The sequence below is a fragment of the Pteropus vampyrus genome, unplaced genomic scaffold (assembly GCF_000151845.1).
Source record: "Pteropus vampyrus isolate Shadow unplaced genomic scaffold, Pvam_2.0 Scaffold18, whole genome shotgun sequence".
Taxonomy (NCBI): Eukaryota; Metazoa; Chordata; class Mammalia; order Chiroptera; family Pteropodidae; genus Pteropus; species Pteropus vampyrus.
In genome coordinates, this window is record NW_011888799.1 from 4441134 (window position 1) to 4448043 (window position 6910).

A 6910-nucleotide genomic window follows, 5' to 3' on the forward strand; every position below is an offset into this window, starting at 1 on the left:
TCTCTCTTTCTAAACCTTCTCATTGGCATTTTTTTTCTAGTCTGGCCTCTTGTTTTCTTCTCTTGCTTCAAAGCCCTGAAGGTAGCAAGGAGTGACTGCCCCTGGGGCTGCCTCAAATCCTCAACAAAGCCAGCCGAAAGCCAGCCCAGACTCTAGCATTGGAGCTTTTAAAAATATTGACCAGACTCTCTGGGGATGGACCGGGACATCAGCGTTTTTAAAAGTCCTCAAGGCTTCCTCAGGTGCAGCCCTGAGAACCACTGCTGAGTGTGTACTAGAGCCATTGGGAGCTTATTAAAAATGCATATTCCTCAGGCCCCACCAAGAACTACGAATCAGAACTTTGGGGTGGACTCCAGGCATCTTTAGATTTAACAAGCTCCCAACACTTTTGTCAGCTGCTGCCTACATTGTGAGAGATCCAGGCTTGGAGGGTCTCTTGGGGCCCTTTTCACTTTGAAAACCTGTGGTTCTGTGAGCTGAGTTCTGGGGCCGGAACCAACTGTGTCCTCTCGGGAGGGGGCCAAGGACCATACAGTGGGAGAAGCCAGAAGGACATCATCATTTGAGAAGGAAACTGGCTTTTTCTGGAGCTCACCAAGGGAGAACATGTGAGAAGGAATCTGCACCTTCCCCGCCTCCACGCTGAAGGCATGCTCGACCAGCAGGTCAGTCACCTGCACTCCTAGAGAACACACACAGTGTCCCACTCACCTTTGTGTCTCTAGCCCCAGTGCAGCACAGGGCACAGAGCAGGTATTCATACATTTTTGCAGATAGATGGATGATAGATAGGTGATTAGGTAGGTAGGTAGGCAGGTAGGCAGGTAGGTAGATAGATAGATAGATAGATAGATAGATAGATAGATAGATAGATAGATAGATAGATAGATAGACAGATAGAATGAATGAACACATTGTCCCATTAAAAGATAACACTGACCTGCACCCACCAACACTTCACTCCAACAATTAAAAAGGCCTCTCTTTGGAGAAGTGCTATTAAAGTTTTTGAAACTTCTCAGGTGGTTCTAATGTGCCGCCAGATTGAGAACAGCTGTCACAGAGCGTTGCTTCTCGGTGTGGCCCAGTGACCTCCTGGGGCACTTGTTGAAGGCCTGGACTCCAGACCTAGTGAATCAGATCTTCTGGGGGAATGAGGGCCATAGGATGCAGTGGTTTGCAGTTCTGACCCTAGAGACAGACAGACTTGGGCTTGGATGCTGGCTCTGTTATTTATTAACTGGTAACCTGGTATAATTTACTGTCTGTGCTAAGTTTTTTTCATCTGTAAAATGGGGACCTCATAGAATTGTTGGGGGAGAATAAATGAGATAATGAGTAAAAAGGTATCTGGCACAGAGGAAGTTCTTAATAAATGTTAGCTGTTCTAGGAGGGGAACCCAGGAGACCACCTGTTTAAAAAGCATGAGTGATTCTGATTCATGCTACAGCTGGAGACCTTCCCTACTTCGAGGCCCCAGCAGTACTTCCCAAACTTCCTAAGAGCCAGAAGAATGAGAAATCTGCCCCTTAGTTCTGTGGATTTAGTTCTGTTTCTCCTGACCAGTACCAAACACACAAAATGATTGGCTCTTTACCTTACACGTTCATGTGGATTTTGTCTTCAACTCAATTTTTAAGAGCTGTTTTAGTTGAAGATAGAACTCCATTTATACATGTAACTTTTAAATTATAAATATAACCTATAAATATTGATTGAGGATGGGCTTAAGAGCCACACTGCACGAGTTCTTATCTTGGCTCCATTATTGCTGTATGACCTTAGACAAGTGAATACCCTAGAAGTATTTGTCATTATCATTATCATCATCATCTCATATTGGCATTATAAATATTTGCTACAAATTTTATTCATGTTACTAATTTTAAAAGTTAAACTGACCCTCCAAGAAGATGCACCATGCCAATGGCATGACTTTGACTTCTCCAGGGTGAGCGCATGCCACAAACCCAGGGGTTCAGATGCTTCTACATGCCCCGAGAAGGAAGTTTGATTTGGGCAGTGTCCCAAGCCTTAGAATAGCATGGACACCTGATATGGCATGAGCCAAACGGAAGGGCTTCCTGACTTCGTGCAGAAATCCCTGGAAAGGACAGGATCCCAACCTCAAACTCTCATCCTCTAACCCCAAAATTGTCCTGAAAATTCCCCTCTACATCAGTTCCTTGGTATCTGGGTGGGAGCCTCTAATCTCCCAGTCTCCCAGCCTACCTGGGCCTCTTCCTCTAGCCCACTTCCCAGTTCTGAACCTGGACTGGAGCACATGCTGCCCTCAGCCTCTCTTCTCTTGCTACCTAGAGTTGTGCCTAAATAGAGTCAAAGCTGCCTTCTGTCTTTGCCAGATGTGTTCCAAGATTCCACCATCCAAATCATGTGTGTGTGCTTCTCTGTCCTTGGGCAGTGTTTTTCCACTTGTGTCTGAGTGGGCACATAGTGTCTGAAGATGATTCACTTGGTGGGTAGGGGGAAAGACAGCTCTTCTCTGGCTGTGCTGCTCTCCCACCCAATGTCTGGAGAGATTGGGAACAGCATGAGGTAAAATAGCAGCCCCAGGGGCAGTATGTCTCATTCTACTGTATCCTAGTTCCTCCTTTCCTCCCCTGAGTCCTTCATTCTTCCTCCTATTGCCAATGTACGCAAAATGAAGATGCCCAAGGGCAAAGTGAGGAGGGCAGACTGGTCGGCATATGTCCAGTAAACAAAGGTCGTTCAGCTGGGCCAAGAGTGGTGCAGAATGCAAGAAGTGTTTTCCCTGTGCATCTCTGGCCCCTCCTGCCTATGAGCAGGTAGAGGTGATGCTGTAGTGGAATGTAAGGCCTCCCTGAGTGCTGTCAGGCCTGCCTGGACCAGGGCTCCAAAGTCTGTCTTCCTTTGTGGTGTCCACCAACATTCTATCTCCTAAGATTCCCCTGTACCCCAAGCCCAGTTTCACAGTCTTCCCAGAATTCTCCTTTCTCATAGTTTCAGGAAACAAGCACAGGATCCTATTGTTTTAAGGATTTATTGTTGATCCTCATTAGTAGCTAACAAGTTACCCTGCACATAAAGCACCCACTCCATCAATGTGGTTGGGCCCCTTTGGATCTGGACTCCCTCTTACATCCTCAAGCAGAGTCCAGAGAGACCCCTTCCCAACCTCCCTGGCTTTCAAGGAACCTTCGCACACTTAGGCCCCTCCTCTAGTGTGCAAGCTACGAGAAGCCCTCTCTGTCAAGCCAGGAGCCTCAGTCGTGTCTATTCGGCCTCATCTGTCCCTCTACTGTCTATATTCTGAGATCCTTAGCAACCCCAGAAATTATTTGCTCAGGGGAGCACCAGAAAAGCCCCTCTCTCCTCCACCTGCACTTACTCCAATACATTTCTAAGGACTAAATGTTCTAATGGCTAAAATTTTCCTCTGAAAAGTTGATTAAATTTCTCACTTTCTCCAAAAAGGTTCTTTGGCCCTGCAAACACCCCTTCAAAGAGGAACACTATTAGTCATCATAATATACATGATTCTTATCAAATCACATTTCTCAAAGACTCCGCGCCAGGGAGCCAGGCTGTGCTGGGAGTGGCCGCTGGAATGGAGGACCTCCGTGACCAGGACTAAAGTCCTGGGTGTCACCATTTGGCTCAGGGCAGCGTGTCCTTCATGGCAAGCCAAGCATTGTGTCCTGCACAGGAGATTATAAACCCTGGCCTCCCTGTGATTCTCGTGCTTTGTCTGATCTCAGCTTTAAACTCTGGGAGACCCTTGGCCCCCTCCCCATACCCTGCCAAAGCTCTGGACACCCCTGTGTTTATGTCAACAGAGCGGTTGCTGGAGGGTCAGGCTCCTGCCTGCCAAGGGGTGTCTAGCCTGTTGTTTGTGTACCTCGTCTCAGTAGTGACCAAGGGGCAGGCATGGGTCTCTGGGGCAACGTGCTGTTGGGATCCCAGCTGTCCCTGCACATAAAGCACCCACTCCATCAATGTGCTCCTGAGGTGTCTTCTTTCATAGGGTGAGAATTTAAACTTTCCCCTGGTGCAGCTACTATTTTCCACCAGCCCCCTCCTGGCCTCTCTACTCCCTTCCCAGTGAAGTCAGCTCGGCATCCAGCCCCAAGGAATAGCTGTGCCTGGCCCTCTCCCCTCCTCCTCTGTAACCTCCTAGCACCTCCAAATGTTTCCTGAAATGACCATGGGAAATGGGACAGGGAGAGGCAGACTGCGGCTTCTCCTGGGCCTAACCCAACTCCTTCCAGCCACTGCCACCTGGACGGAGGGGGCTGGGGCCTACAGGGACAGATTGGGAGAATTCCCTTTTTGGTTTCCAAACCCACTCACCAGCTGTCTGGTGTCTTTATGCCGATACTCCCTACACACACAAACACCCTCCCTCTTATGCCAATTGCTTCCAGAGCCCAATCTCCCTGCAAGAACTTTTTCTTCCCCAGACCCCTTCTTGCCCCTCCTCCCTCAAAGCCTAGCCTCACTAGTCCTGGTAGCAGTAGGAACTGAATGGTGAAGGGGTTAAGAGCATGACTCTGGAGGCACATAGCTCTCACTAGCTATGTGTTCTTGGGCAAGTCACTTAACCTTTCTGGTCTCAATGTCCTCACCAAAACAATAAGGTTAATACTACTACCTACCTAACACCCTTGTGAGGACCAAATGAGTTAATTTATGTGACCTCCTTAGGCCAGTGTCAGGCCCCCAGTAAGGGCTGTGCTAGTGTCAGCTCTCACTGTTAATGAATTCCAGACAGCAAAACACAGTGGGAAAAGCATGGCACTTAGAGGGTGAAAGACCTGGCTTCAAATCTCAGCATCTCACTGACTCCTTATATGTTAAACTAGGTACCTTATTTCTCAGTTTCCTCCTTTGCAGGAAGGGGTATATTGATAGAAACTTACCCAGTAATGCCAACATGGTGGATGGGGAATGCCTGCCCTAAAAAGAATATAGTGGCAGCTGGAGGAGGAGGAGTCAGGCTCCTGGCACCTGATCCCCCAGATTAGGTTGTACTCTGAGGCTGGCAGGGGAAACTAGTCTGACTTGGAAAGAAAAGCCAGGGCCCAGTAAGGAATTCAGGCCCCCAGGAGGTGCCATAAATAGCCAGAGCTGTCAGGGGGTTGGGGTAGGGGGGACACTGGAAAGGAACAGTGGAAAAAGGAAGCTGTCAGTCATCAGTCCAAGGGAAGGTCTAGGGCACTAACTCAAGTGTCAAAGGGAAAACTGTATATGGGTGTGGTAGGAGTGAGAGGTCATCTTTTCAGAGAGAACCAGCCTGGGACCTCCTCTGCACCATCTCCCAACATCACCCAGAGACAGAAAGTTCTCATCTCACTGTTCATCTCCACCGTGCAGGTCCTTGAGAGCCAGACCTGCTTCTTCATTTCCGTCCTGGAATAGAGAGCAATAGCTCAGCCTGTGTCAGAGGTGAAAACACTAAGGCCCAGAGATGCTAAGTGATTTGGCCAAAATCACACAGTGAATCAAGGGCTGAAATAGGAATATAAACATGGACTTTTTTCTTTCCTTCCAATCCAGGGTTATACATGACAACCAAGCATAAGAACCTGTCCACAGGGAGGAAGTTTTTCCCCAAGCAAACAGTGAACTGAAAGGACCCCTCCTCCTTGCTTTCCTCTTTTGATCCAAGTACATCATGGTAGCTTTGACTCAGAAATGGGAGAAGGATGCACATTGATAATGCTTTAGTGATATATGCATCAGAAAAAGCTAGGTGCAGCCCTGGAAATAAGAACTTAGGCTCAGAAGACCTGGATTTAACCCCTCACGTAATATTTTACAAATCCCTTCACCTTTATGAGCTGCAGGTCACTAACTTGCAAAATGAGGCCAATGATACATGCCCGTGTGAGACTGGTGTGAGCACTAAATGCATAATGCACTCTGGAATGCTTGATGGTGTTCCAAATATCGTAAAGACTGGGAGCGCCTGGTGAGGCGGTGCCTTCTTCATCTTTGTAATCTTGGTATTTACTATAGTGCCTGATACATAGGAGCCCTTGATAAATGTGGATCATATAAAAGAATGAAGTCAACTCTTTGCATTTAAATATGTGTTTGTGTGGTGATAATAATAATAATAATATGTGCTTTACGCCCCTGGAAAAAATGCCTAGAAAAAAATCTCTGGATAAGAATGCTTTTAGTAGTAAACCCAATAGGACGGGTGACCATATAGTTTATTGCCTATGCTGGAGCACTTTGAGGGTGAAAGGGGCACTAGTAGTAATCATTCTTGGACAACAGGTATAAATTATGACTGTCCTGGTCAAACCAAAATGCTTGGGCACTGTGCTGCTCAGAACTCTCTGGAGGAGAGAGTCCCAGACCCTCCAACCCATCCTGACTCCTGTTCTCTAGTCAGACCATGTAAAGAATCCCGACCTTCTCCTCTCCACCACCCAAACCCACTGGGAGCTATATTCAGACCAATTCCCCAATGTTCCTATGTTCCTCATTTTCAAACTCTAGGTGATCGTGACCCAATCCTTTCATTCCCCTATGAATGTCCTAGAGTGTTCGCACTGCCCCAAACATGAAAACCTGTGGCCCCAGCTAAGCATTTGTCATGTGACCTGCAAAAACCATCCCACCCACTTTTCAATGCTGTTCCAACTCAGGGATTTTTCTAGGAGCTCCAGGCATCTCTCAGTTTCAATTAGCTTCTAACTGTTCCCTCTGCTGCTGCTCTTTCCCACCTTTGGTCTATTCTCAAATAAGCAGTGAGGGCAATCCTGTAAAAACATAGGTCAGACCATGTGTCTCATCTATTCAAAGACAGTAGCTTCCCATCTCACTCAGAGGTCCCTATAACAAGCCCATAAGGCCCCCCAGCCTATTTAGCCATTTATCTCTCTGGCCTCATCTCCTAGGACTCTCCAGATA

General features: G+C 47.4%; 1 protein-coding gene across 1 annotated transcript in view; it reads left to right on the top strand.

Moving 5' to 3' along the window:
* Window positions 1–6910, top strand: part of APOBEC2 (apolipoprotein B mRNA editing enzyme catalytic subunit 2) — a 25683-nt gene that overhangs the window by 3355 nt on the left and 15418 nt on the right. The gene's annotated exons all lie outside the window — the stretch shown is intronic.